This window comes from Loxodonta africana, chromosome 27 (genome assembly GCF_030014295.1).
Source record: "Loxodonta africana isolate mLoxAfr1 chromosome 27, mLoxAfr1.hap2, whole genome shotgun sequence".
NCBI lineage: Eukaryota > Metazoa > Chordata > Mammalia > Proboscidea > Elephantidae > Loxodonta > Loxodonta africana.
In genome coordinates this window covers 571,917-590,694 of record NC_087368.1, presented here as the reverse complement: position 1 = coordinate 590,694, position 18,778 = coordinate 571,917, and the positions used below count along the sequence as shown (strand labels likewise).

General features: G+C 45.3%; 1 long non-coding RNA gene across 4 annotated transcripts in view; it reads right to left on the bottom strand.

Annotated features, from left to right (window-relative positions):
• Nucleotides 1–914: 914 nt before the first annotated feature.
• Nucleotides 915–18,778, bottom strand: part of LOC135228725 (uncharacterized) — a 68,337-nt gene continuing 50,473 nt past the window's right edge. For 3 of the 4 annotated variants that reach the window (XR_010319509.1, XR_010319505.1, XR_010319506.1), the window contains one exon: nt 12,357–15,618. This is a non-coding gene — a long non-coding RNA (uncharacterized LOC135228725). Of the gene's footprint in view, nt 4,362–5,439; nt 5,548–12,356; nt 15,619–18,778 lie in introns of those variants that run through there. The other variant, XR_010319507.1, reaches the window with a different exon arrangement.

Below are 18,778 nucleotides of genomic sequence, written 5' to 3'. Positions count from 1 at the left end.
CCCAAGAACCAGGTCCTGGACCATGTTCTGGGGTATATTCTGCTCCTGTACTGGCACCGGAGCTCCATAGCACACCACCTATTTCATTGGCAGCTCCAGCACTGGCACCAGATGGAGAGCCGGCTGGAGGGGTGGATTCCCATCCAGGGTCACCTCCAGAACTGGCTCCTGGGCCACTGGCTGATGTCAGTCCTGCTCCTGCTGCAACACCGGAGCTCCATACCACACCAGCTCTTTCATCTCCAGCGCCTGCACTGGCACCAGATGAAGAGCCAGCTGGAGGGTCAGAGTCTTATCCTGGGCCACCTTCAGAGCCAGCTCCTGGACCACTGGTTACTGTCAGTCCTGCTCCTGCTCCAATACCAGAGCTCGGTGTAGCCCAGGCCCTCCTCCAGCTCCATCATCAGCATCCGATGGACAACTGGATGGAGAGGTGGCTTCCCATCCTGGGCTTCTTCCAGGACCGGAATCTGGACCACCAGCTGATGTCAATCCTGCTCCTGCTCCAACACAGGAGCTCCGTAGAGCACCAGCTCTTCCATGACCAGCTTCAGCTGTGGCAGCAGAGGGATAGAACGAGGGAGGTTCGGATTCTTAACCTGGACCACCTCCAGAGCGAGACACTGGACAACCTGGTGATGGAGATCCTGGTCCTGAACCAACACCGAAGCTCAATAGAGCATCCCCAGCTCCAGCACTGCCAAGAGATGGACAGCTGGATTTTTACACTGGGCGACTTCCAGAACAGACTCCAGGATGAATTCCTGAGTTATATTCTGTCCTTGCAGCAACGTTGGAGCCGGGTACAACAACAGGTCCTCCATCACCAATTTGAGCAGACAGAGAGCTTGCTGGAAGATCGGATTCTCTTCCTTGGCCAACACCATAATGGGCTCCTGGACCACCTGGTGGAGTTGATCATGCTCCTGGACTAACACTGGACCTCCATGGAGCACCATCACCAGCTGCATCACTGGTACCAGATGGACAGCTGGCTGGAAGGTCTGATTCTTACCATGGGCTACATCCAGAACTGCCTCCTGGACCACCGGCTGATGTCAACCCTAGTCCTGCTGCTACACCAACACCAGAGCTCGCTGTAGCCCACCGCCCTCCATCTCCAGCTCTGGCCTGGGCACCAGGAGAACAGCTGGCTGGATGAGCTGGATACCAACCCTCCACAGCCTCCTGAAAAGGTTCCTCCATCACCTGCTGATGTTGATCCCGCTCCTGCACCAACACCAGAGCTCCTTAGAGCACCAGTTATTCCATCATCAGCTCCAGCAGTGACACTAGACAAAGAGCCAGCTGGAGCATCGGATTCCTATCCTGGGTCACCTTCAGAAGCGGCTTCCATAGCACCGGCTGATGTTCATTCTGATCCTGGACCAACACTGGAGCTTGTTGAAGCCACAGGTCTTCCTTCTCCAGCTTCATCACCGACACCAGATGAAGGGCCAGCTGGAGGGGTAGATTTCCATCCTGGGCCACTTCCAACTGGCTCCCAGACGAACAGCTGATTTGATCCAGCTCCTGTTCCAACACTGAAGCCCCCTACACCATTAAGTCCTCCATCTCCAGCACCGTCTGGGGCACCAGAGGCTGAGCTAGATGCCACACCTCCTCCACAGCAGCTCCTTATTGACAGCCAGGGAACATCTGCTCCGGAAGCAGACCCTTACTCTCCTCACCTGAGTGGGTAGTTTTTGGGTTTTGTTGCAGTATTTTTCCAGCTCAATTTATTTTGTATAGTTTATAGTATTTTAACTGGTACATTTCTCATTAAATAAAGTTTTGTTTTAATAGCTTTCAAGTGTGTAATATAGTGGTTTACGTACTTTCACAATCCTATTCAGCATCACCAGTATCTACCTCAAAACATTTTTATCACCACTGTGATGGTTAATGTTATGTGTCAACTTGGGTAGGCCATGATTCTCAGGGGTTTGGCAGACATTATGTAATCACACTCCATTTTAAGGTCTGATATGAGCAGCCAATCAGTTGGAAGAGGCGTTTCCTTGGGAACGTGGCCTGCAAATTAATATATTTCCTGGGGTATGCAGCCATTAATCTGGCCAATCATTTTTTTCCATCCCTGTTTTAAAGGACCAACTGAAGCAGTTTGCCTTCAGATGGCAAGGCCAGCAATACACCTTCATTGTCTTATCTCAGCAGTATGTCAACTCTCTAGCCCTATGTGATCATTTAATCAACAGGGACCTTAATCGCCTTTCCTTTCCACAATACTTCACACTGGTCTGTTACATTGATGATATTCTGTTGATTGGACTTAGAAAGCAAGAAGTATCAATGACTCTAGAGTTATTGGTACAACATTTGCGTTGTAGAGGGTGGGAATTATTCCCAAAAAATTCAGATGTTTTCCACCTCAGCGAACTTTCTAGGGCTCCAGTGGTGTGGGCATGTCAAGATGTTCCTTGTAAAGTGAAGGATAAGTTGATGTATTTGGCCCCTCCTACAACTAAAAAGGAGGCACAAACCCTGCTAGACGTCTTTGTATTTTGGAAGCAACATACCCCTCATTTAAGTGTGCTTACTCCAGCCTATTTATCAAGTGACTTGAAAAACTGCTAATTTTGAGTGTGGCCCAGAACAAGAGAAGGCCTTTCAAAAGGTTCAGACTGACATGCAAGCTGTTCTGTCACTTGAGCCATAAGATCCAGCTGATCCAGTGATGTTTGCAGAGTCAGTTGCAAATAAAGATGTTATTTGGGGTCTTTGGCAGGCTCCTATTGGTGAATCACAGTGCAGATCTTTAGGATTTTGGAGCAAAGCCCTGCCATCCTACACAGTTAACTACTCTCCTTTTGCAAAACAGTTTTTGTCTTGTTACTGGGTCTTAGTAGAGACTGAACTCTTAACTATGGGCCACCAAATCACCATGTGGCCTGAGTCACCCATCACGAATTTGGTGTTGTCTGACCCACAGAGCCATAAAATTGGATGTGCACGGCAGCACTCCATCATTAAATGGAAGAGGTATATACAATACAGGGCCTGAGCATGACCTAACACTCAAGCAATTTGCATGAGGAAATGGCCCAAATATCATGGTCCCCACTCCTGTCACATTACCTGCCCTCTCCCAGTTTGCACCTATGGCCTCATTGGGACTGCCTCATGATCAGTTGCCTGAGGAAGAGAAAATTCGTGCCTGGCGTATTGACTGTTCTGCATAATATGTAGGAACCACTTGAATGTGCACAGCGGCAGCGCTGCAGCCCATTTCTGGGACTTCCCTGAAGGACAGTGGCGAAGGGATATCTTCCAAATGGCAGAACTTCAAGTAGTGCACCTGGTTGTTCACTCTGCTTGGAAGGATAAATGGCCAGATATGCAATTCATGGGCTGTGGTCAATGGTTTGGCTGGATAGACAGTGACTTGGAAGGAACATGATTGAGGAATTGGAGCCAAGGAGGTACGGGAAAGTGGTATGTGATAGACTTCTTCAAATGGGCCAAAACTCACATTGTGTGGTGACTCCTTGTCTTTTACCAGGGATCCCTGTTTCTGCGTTGGGCCTTTAGAGCAGGAAAAAACCATTATTGCTCTAAGCACCATTGCTGGGTTGAAATTATCATTTTTGGGTGTTTCATCCTGTGATCTGCTGAGCTGGAATAATTAGGAGAGTCATAATAATATGTATAGGGCCCTTGCCACTTACTAGCTCTGAGATCTTCAGCAAATTACTGCCCCTCTCTGACCCTCGGTTTCCTCAGCTTTACAGTGGGAGTAATATTGTCTTCCTCACAGCGCTATTGTTGAGAATTACACTGAAATATTGGTGAAGCACCCAAAATGATGCCTGGCACGTAGTAGGCAATCAATGAATGGGAGTTAAAGCAAGAGATACAGGAAAGGTGGCCTGTATGCAGGTTCAATCTGGGAGTGCAGGGTAAAGTTGAGGTAGGGATATCTTGTCACCCAGGGCATCAGACTCCTTCCTATATAGCTGTCAGTTAGGTCCTTCCTGCCCAGGCCCCGTGTTCAATTCCTGAAGAGGTTCATTTACTAGAGACTTTTTAAGGACAAACAGAGGTTTCACAAGGAATGTCCGAACCCATACAATGAAATGGGAACTATACACAGTTTATTGTGTTTAACAAAATTGTGTAGTGGGTAGATCACCAGTAATTTTTCCCACTTCCTCAAGAAATGAAGCTGTCAAGTCATATTTGAGCAGATCTTGAGATCAACTTTTGCTCTGCAGATGTAGGCCAAGGGCTTTTATGCCATGAGTAAGACATATGTAGTTGACTAGGAAAGCTGCTCCTCTTGTAGCATGCAGGAGTCTAAGGAAGATTTGCACAAGGTACGCAAGAAACTCAGGGGTCTCCTAGGAGAGAAGGAATTGATTGTATCTTATCACAACCAACCATGGCCAACAGCATCAACCACCACTACTACGACCACCACTACCTCCACCACCATAACCGTCACCATCTCCACCATACAACCCACCACCACTTCTAATGTCAGTGTCACCACCATCACACTGCCAACCATAATCATCACCATAATCACCATCGCCACTTCCATCATACAACCCACCAGCAGCATCACACCACCTACTGTCACCAGCATCATCATGCTACCCACCACCACCATCACCACCTCCATTACACAACTCATCGCCACCATCATTACCAGTACCACCATCACCATCACTCTTACCATCAATTTTACCACCATCATCAGTTACCCCCCCGCCACCAAAACCACCCCCATTACTCTCAATATCAACATCAGCATCACCACCTCCATTACAAAACCTGTCACCGCTACCATAACCACCCTCACTTTCACCATTGTTCCTTCCCCTATAATTCAGGCCGGAGACCCTAATATAAAGTTCTAAGAGAGAGATCACATGGACTTTCTTTGGCCCTAAAACGGGAGAGAGAAAGGGGAGTGATAGTTTTCTTTTTCTTTTTGAGGCTATGGATCAAGAGATCTACTTGCACCCTGATATATATGTGGGAAAAATAACACACAACTGGTTTGGAACAGAGTGTTATCCTTTCTTAAAGGAAAGTTGGGTCCATTATTCTTAATTCAACCAGATCATTAAGCAAAAAGACTCCCAAAACTACCCCCATCTCATCGTCATGGGACAGTCTATCACCCAAGGAAGGAGTGGGATGAGGTAATCAAGTGGGCAAATGGCCCCTGGTGAGGGTGAGCCTTGAAGGTGATTAGACACAAATGTTGGACTTTCAGATACTCCCAGAAAGTGGACAAGGCTGGAGGGTTTCTCTCTGGGGCCTGACTGAGACATATTAATCCTACCTCAAATAATAAAGAGAGCAAGAGTGAGTCAGGAAGTGAAATACAAGTCAGAGACAATTTCCATACTATGTGGTCCTGGCATTAATCTCCAATCCCTACTAACGAAGAATCAAGGGACTCCTCACCTGGGTGTGGCAAGGACTTCTCTGTCCTGGCCCAATCTTTTCTTCTGTCACCAGGCTCTGCAGTCCTCACTGGTCCTCCTTTGCGTGCCACGCTGTTCCACATCAAGCCTTCAGGGATTAGGAAAGGGGCTTTCTTAAATAAACGTTCTTTACCTGTTTTGGCTTCTACACTGAGATTGCAGAGGATTCTCATTCTTTTCCAGCCTAAAGGTACAGAGCTTTATCGGCTGTATTCCTATAGCTTTAAGGTCCCTGGGTGGCTGTGGAAACAGCACGGGGATGGTGAGTGACCTCCTCTAACCTCACAAGGGGGAAGAGAACCAAGACCGACAGCCCCAGCCTGGCCCCATGAGGTGGAGGCCAAGCACGCCTCCTCTCTGCACCGTCTTCACCAATTCTGACACCGACCTTCCCGCGCACAGCACTCTCTACTTCTCTGCTGGGCTCGATAATTCATTGCTGTGGCCACACACAACTCACAGCCCATACTCGTTATTATGGGGTTTATTAGGGAAGTAACAGGTTACAATTCAGCCCCAGGAACACTCAGCGATACAGTTCTTCCACAGGCCAGTCTTCTCCCAGCCATGCTCACAGGCATACTTCTCCCTGGCCCTAGGCCTCTGCCCAAAAGCACCCTCTCTCTGTGAGCTGGAAAGCGCAATGCGCAGTCTCCCTGCTGCCGCGTCTCTGCTGCCACTTCTCACTGCCTTTAGTGTTACAGTTCTCTCTCTCTGTCTCCTGGTTCCAGGAGCTTCTCGGCATAGGGGTCCCAGGTCCAAAGGATATGATCTCCGCTCCTGGCTATTCTTTCATGGTGGTGGTGGGATCTTCTCCTTCCTGCCTCCTTCAAGCCTAGCAGGATGGCAAACCTGACCAATCCCTTTGGTAGGCTGTAAATACTGTATCTGCACAGTCCCGCCCCAATCACTTGGGTGGGAGTTGCAAGACCATGGATAGAAATGCCATACAAAAGTGATCCATCACACCACAGTGGTGCAAACAGTTTGCATTCGACTACGAACCAAAAGGTTGGGGATTCGAAACCATGCAGCAGTGCCACAGAAGAAAGGCCTGGCAATCTTCTTCCATAAAGATTACAGCCAAGTAAACCCTATGGAGCCTGATTCTACTCTGTAACAACTGGAGTCACCATGAGTAGGAATTGATTCAACGGCAACAGGTTTTGTTTGGGTTTTCATATAGCTTTAACTTTACCTTTTGCTATTGGGACATTAAGGGAATCATGCCTCCTTTTCCAAGTGGGCTGTGAAATGCTGCTACTGCCGGGTTCACTGGGAATGGCCTTGTACTGCCTGCACTGTTCGGCGTTCTGCCTCGCTCTGGGCTGTGCACCCTCTGATCTGTGTCGCTGGAGTATGAGGGAGTCTTAAAGCCTGTGCTGTTTATTGGGTGGCAAGAGATGTAAACAGCCTACAAAGGCCTCTCCTGAGTCATCATCAGCTCTGGGACAAAGTGGATGTTGCACTGTGAACCATTCCCCCACCCCCACCCCAGCTAAGCTGTCTGAGGTTTTTATTTTTATGTTTTGTTGTTTAACTATTTCATGCCCACTTCTATGCAGGCTGTCTAGGCAGTTCTCCAGCCCACACACTGCCCAGCTCAGCTGGAGCCCCGAATTCACCCTGGAACCAAGATAGAGCCAGAGAAACTGCCACCATGAGCACAAATTCGTGATACAAAGGGCCCCAGACAGACTTGTGTCCCTAAGGCCCCCAGCTGCCTGGGGCTGTTAGCTGAAGCTTGAGGAGTTTTTAATTTTTAAAACACTTCAGTCGCTAATATCAAAAGAGGTGCTGTCTAAAACATACAAGGTATACAGACGGCAAGGGAATCAAATTCTGAACATCGGGACTGAGGGTAATATATATATATATATTTTTTAATGTTCTCAAGTTTAGCAAGGAGCACCATTGTGTTTATGTAAATTTTATATGCAATAATACAGAAATTATTATTTTGGGACAAAAAGCCTGAGATCCTTTGAAGCAAAAACACAAATAAGGACAGAAGAAATAATGAAGCAATGACAAGACCCCTTAGCAGTTACTCAGCCCGTGTGGTAAAATTCAGGGGGAAAATGTTCTGATTGTCTCAGTCTGGTTCCAGCTGAGTCCTTCTCAAAGGACTGAGATAAAGTATATGTGTGGGTGGGTTAGAAAGAGAGACCAAAACCCTGCTGCCGTTGAGTCGATTCTGACTCATAGCGACCCTAGGACAGAGTAGAACTGCCCCACAGGGTTTCCAAGGAGCGGCTGGTGGATTTGAACTGCCAACTCCTTGGTTAGCATCCGAGCTCTTAACCACTGCATCACCAGGGCTTTAAGAAAGAGAAAGAGAGAGAATGTAAATGTGAGTGTGCCAGTGTGAGTTGTGTTTGTAATCGTGAGTGTAAACGGGAATGTGTGTGTGACTATGAATGTGTGTAATGTGTGTATTTGAATGTGAGTGTAAGTTGTGTGAGAGTGAACATGCGTGTACAAGTTTGTGAATATGTGAATATAAGTACGTGAATGTGTGTGTGTGTGAGTCACGTAAGTATGAGAGTAGCTCTGTGTGAGTATAAGTTGTCGAGTCAGAATCGACTCGACAGCACTGGGTTTGGTTTTGGTTTGGTGTGAATGTGAGTGTACAAGTCTGTGTGTCAGTGGGTGTGAGTGTGAATGTGTGCATAAGTGTAAGTTATGTGAGTGTGTGCATTTACTATCCACCCAAAGATGTAACTTTTAGGGATCTCAACTTTGAAATCTCCATTATTTCTGAGCACGAACACCGCCTTGTCCCCAGCGAGGTTAGCTTGGGACTTGGTGATGGCTCCAAGGAGCCCTGGCGGTGCAGTGGTTAAGTGCTCGGCTGCTAACTGAAAGGTTGGTGGTTTGAACCCACCAGCCGCTCCACAGGAGAAGGATGTGGCAGTCTGCTTCTGTAAAGACTGCAGCCTCGGAAGTACTACGGGGCAGTTCTACTCTGTCCTACAGGGTCACTGCGAATCGGAACCGACTCAACAGCAACAGATTATAACGTCCATCCAGCCCTATTTGCCCAGGACAGAACTCATTTATGCCTGTTGTCCTGGCATAACTTTCATTCCTTTGCAGCCGTATTGATTTTTGGTTGAGGTATAACTCACATCAGTCAAGGACATAACTCTTAAGAGTACAGCCTGATGATCACTCTGGGGGAGTCTCCAAGGGTTTCTCGTCAGCCCACCTGAAAGAGGGCGGATTTCATTGTCCACAAGCATTTTACTTCCCCTGTGGTCTTTGAGGAATACTTTATACATGCTGGAGAATCAAAGGAAATGTACTGCAGGTATTTGGAAACCAGGGAGGGTTTAAATTCCATTGCCTTGACTCGATGGGCTTTAAGGATGTGTCGATTCTAGAAGGTAGAAACGACTAGGAACTTTCATAGAAGTTACCATAATTCAAAGCGTCTGAACTTCCCTTTACCCTGTCACCACCAGTTCAGCCTTCCCCTGACAAACTTGACTTTCGTTAAAGGAATGAGTCATCCCACTGGAAATCATATAGGAACTGTGGGAGAGAGTATGGGATTTGGAGTCGGCCAGGCTTAGTTTTGCAGCTTGACTCTACCATTTGCTAGCTCTGTGTCCTTGGGTAAGTTGCTTTAACTTCTCTGGGCCTCACTTTCCTAAACTATAAAAGGGGCAACAGGATTTACTTTGCACAGTTGGGGTCAGGATGACATTTCATGACTATATGGGGCCTGGCGCATGGGCACCAAGTAGATGATAGCTAATATTTAAGTCAGATTTAAGGATCAGAATAAAAGCAAAGTGTGGCAGATTATATTTTCCAAAATTGGCCGCAGCACTATCTCCAGTCTCACACATTCTTCCAGAATTTTGCTGCTCCGTGTCAAGAGGCAGGGTCTATTTCCCCTCTGTGCGAACCTGGACAAGACTTTGTGAATGCTTCAATAAACAATGTGGCAGAAGCAATGTTACATGACTTCAGAGGCTACATCAAAAAGGACAATACAGCTTTTGCCTAGTCCTCTCTCTCTCTATCAAGATGCTTACCCTTGGAGCTCAGCCACCATGCTGTGAGGAAGCCCATACTAGCCTACATAGAAAGACTACATGGAGAGGTCCACATGAAGAGGAACTGAGGCCCTCAGCCAACAGCCATTATCAACCATCAGACTTATGAAGGAACAAGCCTTCAGATGATCTCAGCTCTCACATACAAGACATCCCTGCTGTGCGCTGCTCAAATTCCTGACCCACAGGATCCGTGAGCATAATAAATGGTTGTATTAGCTGTGAAGATTTGAGGTAATTTTTTAACGGGCATAGTAATTGGAATTCAGTGTAATCATGGTGTTTCAGATGGGGTTGACATTTCTCTCATACATCTGCATCAGGCTGTTTGCTTTCATTCATTCCCAAATCAAAGGTTAAGAGCCTGTTATACATACTTGTACTGTTGCTTATGTTTGTAACCCAGTATGGAGGTTCCTTTTCACAAAATTAATTGGTCATGTACTCAAACCCAATGTGGTCTTCTATATCCAAGCTCCTACAGCCCTGTGTATTATTTAACACTGCCCTTTTACTAGCCTGTGGGAGGTGGAACTACAAAATAATGTAACCATTTGATAACCAAAGATGTGTGAAGTTGTATATCCACATTGCCGCTATCCCATCCAGACAGCAGCTGTGGAAGACTGAATCCTGTTCCTTTGTTTTCCATGCCACAAAGATGGAAACTTTCTCCAGTACTATGAATTCATTTGAGGAAGGAGAGAATTACAGTAAACTAGCAAGGCCTCAAGGAGCCCTGGCAGGTCAGTGGTTAAAGCACTCGGCTGCTAACCAAAATGTCGGTGGTTTGAACCCACCAGCCGCTCCACGGGAGAAAGATGTGGCAGTCTAATTCCATAAAGACTTACAGTCTTGGAAACCCTACGGGAGACTTCTACTCCATCCTACAGGGTTGCCATGAATCAAAGTCGACTCAGTCGCAGTGGGTTGGTTTGGTTAGCAAGGCCTCAGGTCACAGACAAGGAAAATTAGGCCAGAAAGCTAAGGCAGCAGCAACACCAGTTTTGCAGACCGGTCCAAACCAGAGAGAATGGGATCCACAGGCAGGTCATGCGCATGAGAACCACACTGTGGTCTAGAGCAGTGGTCACAGCAGAGTGTGTAATAGAGCAGCTAGAGCATGAGCTTTGGATCAAACGAAGCTGGGTTCACATCTGGTGTCTCCACATACTGGCTGTGTGACTTTGGGTAGGTTCCTCAATTTTGCCATCTGTAACATAGTACCTGCCTCTGGCAGAGGTGACTAACTGTTTTCCAAAGATACACATTCCTCCTGTATAGTGTAGTTGTGGCTGGGAAGCAGCTACCCCACATCTAAAATTGCTGTGTGACTAGACCTGGTTAATGAAATACAAGCAGAGGTCACGTCTATCACTTCTATGCTGAGGTGGCTAAGTGCCCAGTACACATTGCCCACACTAACTTCCCTTTTCCTGGTGAACCTGGAGGCCACGAGTTGAAGACATCACAAGGTAGAGTGACCCTGGATCCCTGCATCACTACTTGGAAGGAACCACTCAACCTAGAACAGGCACACTGCACTTTGTGCGAGTTACGATGTTAACACACTGAAAATTGGGGGTTGCTTGTTATAGCTGCTAGCCTACCCACACTCATACACTGTTAGATAACTGTTAACTGCATAATTGTAGGTAATTATAAACAATTTTTTACCGTCTGTCTTTCCCACTTGACTGGATGCTCCTTGAAAGCAAGGACTGGACCCTATTCACCCAGTGCCTTACACTGTGTCTGGTGCATGTGTTATGGACTGAATTGTGTCCCTCCAAAAAATGTGTCAACTTGGCTAGGCAGTGCTTCCCAGTATTGTGTGATTGTTCAGGGTTTTGTCATTTGATGTGATTTTCCTTTGTGTTGTAAATCCTAACTCTATGATGTTAATGAAGTGGGATTAGCGGAAGTTATTATGTTAATGAGGCAGGACTCAATCTAAAATATTAGAGAAACCAGATAACTGGGAGCTCCTAAAAATCAAACACCTATGCTCATCCAAAGACTTCACCAAAAGAGTAAAAAGACCACCTACACACTGGGAAAAAATTTTCAGCTATGACATCTCCGACCAGCGCCTGATCTCTAAAATCGATATGATTCTGTCAAAACTCAACCACAAAAAGACAAACGACCCAATTAAAAATTGGGCAAAGGATATGAACATGCACTTCACTAAAGAAGACATTCAGGTGGCTAACAGATACATGAGAAAATGCTCTCGATCATTAGCCATTAGAGAAATGCAAATTCAAACTACGATGAGATTCCATCTCACTCTAACAAGGCTGGCATTAATCCAAAAAACACAAAATAATAAATGTTGGAGAGGCTGTGGAGAGACTGGAACACTTACACACTGCTAGTGGGAATGTAATATGGTACAACCACTTTGGAAATCGATCTGGAATTTCCTTAAAAAGCTAGAAATACAACTACCATACGACCCAGAAATCCCACTCCTCGGAATATATCCTAGAGAAATAAGAGCCTTTACACGAACAGATATATGCACACCCATGTTTACTACAGCACTATTTATTACAATAGCAAAAAGCTGGAAGCAACCAAGGTGTCCATCAAAGGATGAATGGATAAATTATGGTATATTCACACAATGGAATACTACGCATTGATAAAACAATGATGAATCTGTGAAACATTTCATAACATGGAGGAACCTGGAAGGCATTATGCTGAGTGAAATTAGTCAGTTGCAAAAGGACAAATATTGTATACGACCACTATTATAAGATTTTAAGAAATAGTATAAACTGAAAAGAACACATTCTTTGGTGGTTATGAGAGTGGGGAAGGAGGGAGGGTGGGAGAGGATTATTTCCTGATTAGTTAGTAGATGAGAACTACTTTAGGTGAAGGGAAGAAAAGCACTCAATACAGGGGAGGTCAGCACAACTGGACTGGACCAAAAGCAAAAAAGTTTCCTGAATAAACTGAATACTGTGAAGGTCAGCGGAGCAGGGCCGGGGGTTTGGGGACTATGGCTTCGGGGGACATCTAAGTCAATTGGCAAAATAAATTCTATTAAGAAAACATTCTGTCTTCCACTTTGAAGTGTGGCGTCTGGGGTCTTAAACGCTAGCAAGCAGCCATCTAAGATGCATTAATTGGTCTCAACCCACCTGGATCAAAGGAGAATGAAGAACACCAAGGTCACAAGGTAATTATGAGCCCAAGAGACAGAAAGGGCCACATGAACTAGAGACTACATCATCCTGAGACCAGAAGAACTAGATGGTGCCTAACCACAACCGATGACTCCCCTGACAGGGAGCACAACAGAGAATCCCTGAGGGAGCAGGAGAACAGTGGGATGCAGACCCCAAATTCTCAGAAAAAGACCAGACTTAATGGTCTGACTAAGACTAGAAGAATCCTGGCTGTCATGGTCCCCAAACCTTCTGATGGCCCAGGACAGGAACCATTTTTGAAGCCATCTCAGCAGACATGGGTTGGACTGGACAATGGGTTGGAGAGAGATGCTGATAAGAAGTGTGCCACTTGCATCAAGTGGACACTTGAGACTATGTTGGCATCTCCTGTCTGGAAGGAAGATGGGAGGGTACAGGGGGTTAGAAACTGGCAAAACGATCACGAAAGGAGAGACTGGAAGGAGGGAGCAGGCTAACTCATTGGGGGGAGAGTAAGTGGGAGTGTGTAGTAAGGTGTATATAAGTTTATGTGTGAGAGACTGACTGGATTTTTAAACTTTCACTTAGAGCAAAATAAAAATTATAAAAAAATATATATATATAAAGTCCATGTCCAGACCCCAGGAAAACAAGGCTGTGTGTTTGTAAACTCCCTGTGATTCTACCAGGGCACCAAGCCATCCTGTCAACCTTAGTCAATAAGACATTCATCCAAGGCATCACTGGGCACCTCCTTCCTCCTTCCTCTCGTTTTCCATTAGTGATATGCGTGCACTCCTCTCTGTAGCTGCTCAAACAGACCAGCCTCTCTTGGTCTCACATTCATGGCCTCTTTGTTGGTCCCAGCAGCCCCCAGGATATTGTCTGGGAATGGATGCTTTAATACCCAAGACCTTTCTACTTCTTCCCTCCAAAAGGGATTTTTCCCCCCTCCCAGAAAATATTTCAAGAAAACAATTCAATTTTCTTGTGTGGCTGAAGAGGTGCTGCTGCTGCTGCTGCTGCTGCTGAGGGGAAGAGCTCTCTGGATGTGATGGTGCTGAGAGGGACAAGAAGCTAACCTTGTTTTTCCTTCCCTATGCACATACTGGAAACCCTGGTGGCACAGTGGAGAAGAGCTTCATGCCGCTAACCAGAAGGTTGGTAGTTCGAACTTACCAGGTGCTCCTTGGAAGCTCTGTGGGGAGCTCTACTCTGTCTTAAAGGGTCGCTATGAGTTGAAATCGACTCAAGGGCAACGAGTTTAGTTTTTATGCACATTTTTTTTTAGAGTCCCTGGCGGGGCAAATGGATAATGTGCTGGGCTACTACCCAAAAGGTTGATGGTTGGAGTCTACCCTGAGGCACCTCAGAAAAAGTCCAGGCGATCTAGTTCTAAAAAGTCAGCCTGTGAAGAATCCATGGAGCATAATTCTACCCTGACACACATCAGGTCACCATGAGTCTAAATCCAATTGGTAGGAACTGGTTTATGCACATGCTCATCCCATCCCTGGAGTCACGGTCGCTCAGTGGTTAAAAGCTACAGCTTTTACCCAGAAGGTCGGCAGTTCAAATCCACCAGGCACTCCTTGGAAACCCTATGGAGTAGCTCTACTCTGTCCTATACAGTTGCTATGAGTTGGAATTGACTCAGTGCCAACGGGTTTGTCTGTTTTTGTTTTTAATCCCATCCCTGGAATCGAGATAGCAGTGCCCATGTGATGTCGGCGGTGCGACCCGAGGTCTTTGGTAGGGAAGGGGCCTCTGCTCTCCAGCAACCAGTGTTGAGCTGGGCTGTGATGCTGCCTGTTTCTAATGGCTCCCAGGACCCCATTCCTGAGAGATGTTTCCCATCCCTTGGCCTCCCTGCTCTTGACAATCTGACTTGCCATTGTCCCTGTCCCCTTGAGTTTGGAATTGATATGTAAATATATAGGTCGGTATTGCTGTGCTAAGCGCCTTATAGTATTAAATCATTTAATTCTCACAAAAACTCTATGAATTAGATCCTGTTGTTAATTCTGTTGAGTTCCTGGCAGTTCCCTGTCCGTATACTGCTGCAGACAGTTTGGAATTTTCTCCAGCAAAATTTTATTTGCATGTGATATTAATGATTATAAAGAAAAAAAAAAAAAAAACAAAACCAGCTGCCATCGAGTCAACTCTGACTCATAGCGACTCTACAGGACATTAGTGGTTGGTGTATAAATTGGCATCATAGTCATATGAACTGGCCTTCCTTGTAAGAGTATGGGTATTATCCTATCACTGACAGCACCGTACTTCAGGACAGGCCTTGAACAGTTCTTTTTGACAATGAACGTGACACCACTCCTCTTCAGTTTGTCATTTCCAGCAGAGTAGACTACATGATTGTCTGATTCAAAATGACCAATACAAGTCCATTTCATGCTCACTAATGCCTAGAATATCAGTCTTTACGTGTTCTATTTCATTGTTGAAGGCTTCCAGTTTTCCTAGATTTATACTATGTATTTTCCACATTCCGATTATTAATGGATGTTTGCCGTTGTTTCTTCTCATTTTGAGTCTTGCCACATCAGCGTACGAAGATCCTGAAAGCTTGACTCCGTCATAGTCATCAAGGTCTACTCTGCATTATGGAGGCAGCTCCGCCCCAGTCGTCTTTTGAGTGCCTTCCAAAATGAGGGGCTTGTCTTCTAGTACTGTATCAGACAATGTTCCGCTGCTATGCAGAAGGTTTTCATTGGCCAGTTTTTTTTTAAGAAGTCATCATGTCCTTCTTAACAGTCTGTCTTAGTCTGGAAGCTCCACTGAAATCTGTCCACCATGGGCGACCCTGCTGGTATTAGAAATATTGGTGGTAGCATAGCTTCCAGCATCACAGCAACATGAAAGTCACCACAGTACAAGCTGGCAAACAAGTGGTAGGACAACTGCCTAGATGAAAACAAAAAAAATTTTAAATATCACTGTGCTTATTTGAAAAGTTTTGTATAAAACATGGCAATGGCCTACGTGACTGCTCAACTTCCCTTCCAGATCTAGGATAATTCTTTAAAGTTTTGGCTCCTAATTCTAAATGTGTGGTGTTCACTCGACCCTGTTTGTCTGCCCCCCCCTCTGGTGGCCATTATACAAATAACAGGTCAAAAAGCAACTCCTAGGGCAACGGCTGCTCTCTCTTTCATCAGTACTTCATTCATTCCTATGAACATCACCTACTATACGCCAGACCTTACTCTAGATGCTAGATATAAGAAACTAACAAGATAGAACACTGCAGTCAAGGGTTGTAGACAAACAAGTGAATAGATAATTACAAATTAGTGAAACAAGGGTCATGGAGAAGCATAGAGAGAATACTGGGAGTGTACGAAGGATACCTGGGCTGGCCTTGGCATTGGGTTAGGGCAAATGAGGGGAAGTGGAGAAGGTGGGGATTGAGAAGGGCAGGTAGAGTTCCTAAATTCAAGTAGGAGTAGGAGATAAGAGAAGGCATTGGGAATTCAGGGAGTTGCCAAGATGCTCGTTCAATATGGCACAAGTCAGAACACAGGTTTCAAGGGAGGAGAGCAACAGGTGGGGTCAGAGAGATTGGTTGGGGCCAGATCACAAAAGACTTTTTATGTCACACTAGAGTTTGAACTTATATCCCCTAGGTTAGTGGTCCCCAAATTATTTTGATTATGTTCCTCATCCATAAAAATATTTGTGTATACACCTCCAATATATGAATATTTATTCATTTATACATTTTATACCTAGGCAGTGTAGTGTAATGGTTAAGAGCTTGGGCTCTGGAGTCAGATGGACTATATTCCAAATCCTGGCTTTGCTACTTTTTAGGGACATGACCCTGAGCAAACAAATTCTCTGTACCTCACCTTCCTCATCTGTAAACCATAAGTTTTATGTTAACTTGCTGTCAAGTCGATTCTGACGCCTAGCGGCCCTATAGGACAGGGTATGACTGCCCCATAGGGTTTCCAAAGAGTGGGTTGTGGATTCCAACCACCGATCTTTCGGTTGGCAGCGGAGCTCTCAGCCATTGCGCCACCCAGGCTCTGAATATGATTGTATACATCCACTACTGAGTGCCATTATAAAGGGGGGGTGGAATTTATACTTTGTAGGGGCTCCACTGGAAACCCTGGTGGCGTAGCGGTTAAGTGCTACAGCTGCTAACCAAAGGGTCGGCAGCTCGAATCCACCAGGCACTCCTTGGAAACTCTACGGGGCAGTTCTACTGTGTCCTGTAGGGTTGCTATGAGTCAGAATCGACTCGACGGCACTGTGTTTGGTTTTGGGGTAGGGGCTCAACCTGACCCAGAAAATCTGTCTTAACAGAAACTCACTTCAAAATGTTAAGAATTATTTTCATCTTCAAAACTTGTAACTCGAAGAGCAGACCACTTCTAACCCCTCACCTACCTGACAATAAATAGCCTTGGCCTCTCCTGATTGTACTTATACCAGATTCATCAGTGCAGGTAATTCCTGCATTTAGCTCAAAGCAGTGACATGAAGCCTGGGGTGGGGCCTAAGAACCTTCTTTTATAACACGCTTCCAAGTAGCGCTGATGCTGCTGGTCCAAGTACTACACTTTCACATTCTGAAAACAAAATATAAATATCAAATAAACTACCTCTGAAAAATATTTTTTATTTTGCCAGCACAACTAGATGGTGCCTGGCTACCACTACCAAATACTCTGACAGGGATCACAAGAGAGGCTCCCAGACAGAGCTGGAGAAAAATGGAGCACAAAATTCTAACTCACAAAAAAACACCAGACTTACTGGTCTGACAGACTGGAGAAACCACAAGAGTATGGCCTCTTTTAACTCAGTACTGAATTCATTCCTGAGGTTTACCCTTCAGCCAAAGAGTTGATAGGCGCATAAAACGAACAATAATACACTTAGCTCAACCGTGTATACCAGACTAAATGGACCTACCAACCCAGGGGCAAGAACGAGAAGGCAGGAGGGCACAGGAAAGCTGGACGCATGGGAATGGGAAACCCAAGGTCAAAAAGGGGAGAGTGTTGACGTGTCTCAGGGCTGGCAACCAATGTCACAAAATAATATTAATTATTTAACGAGAAGCTAATTTGCTCTGTAAACCTTCATCTAAAGCACAATAAAAACAAATAAATATTTTTATTTTACTTATTAGGACACAGCACAGTTTTGTTCTAAAAAATGCGTGTGTGTGTGTGTATATATATATACATATAAAACTCTGGTGGCCTAGGGGTTAAGAATTCAGCTGCTAACCCAAAGGTCAGGGTCATAAGTCTGAATCCACTAGGCTCTCCTGGGAAACTCTGTGGGGCAGTTCTACTCTGTCCTCTAGGGGTGCTACGAGTTGGAATCAACTTGACGGCAATAGGTTTGGCTTTTTGTTGTTGTTGTTGTTCACGTATATATGTATGGAAACCTTGATGGCGTAGTGGTTAGGAGTTTGGCTTCTGGCCAAAAGGTCGGCAGTTGAAATTCACCAGGCGCTCTCTGAAAACCCTATGGGGCAGTTCTACTCTGTCCTGTAAGGTTGCTGTGAGTTGGAATCCACTTGTTGGCAACGGGTTCGGTTTGATATATACATATATATATGTGTGTGTCTGTGTGTGTTTTAGAAAAGGTAAATATGCTCAATTTTTTGACAATGTTGGTTTAGTCCTAAATTCAGATTATTCCAGTACTTGTAAAAGAACTTCAGCAACATGCACAGATACCAAATGGAAAAAGCGCTTTATGGACTTTGCCTAACAAGTTGTGATACTCATTTTTCAGCCTTATCCACCAGGTATGCAAAGGTCTTTGTTGAAATTCAGCTAACGTTTTCCATTTTTCCTAAAGTCAATCGGTTATTCTTGCAAAATAATTTTCATATTGTTAACAAATTAGCTTATTTTACCTTTTTATGAGGCTCGAATATCCTGTTTCCAAGTGTTTACAGCATAGAAACGATTTTAATAGGTGGCCCGCTTACATAATATTCTGCCTCAAAATCACCTAACACTAGAGACATTTCCACTACCCCTTGTCAGTATAGTCTCTCCAAAGTATGAGTATAATTTTTTTTATTGGGTTT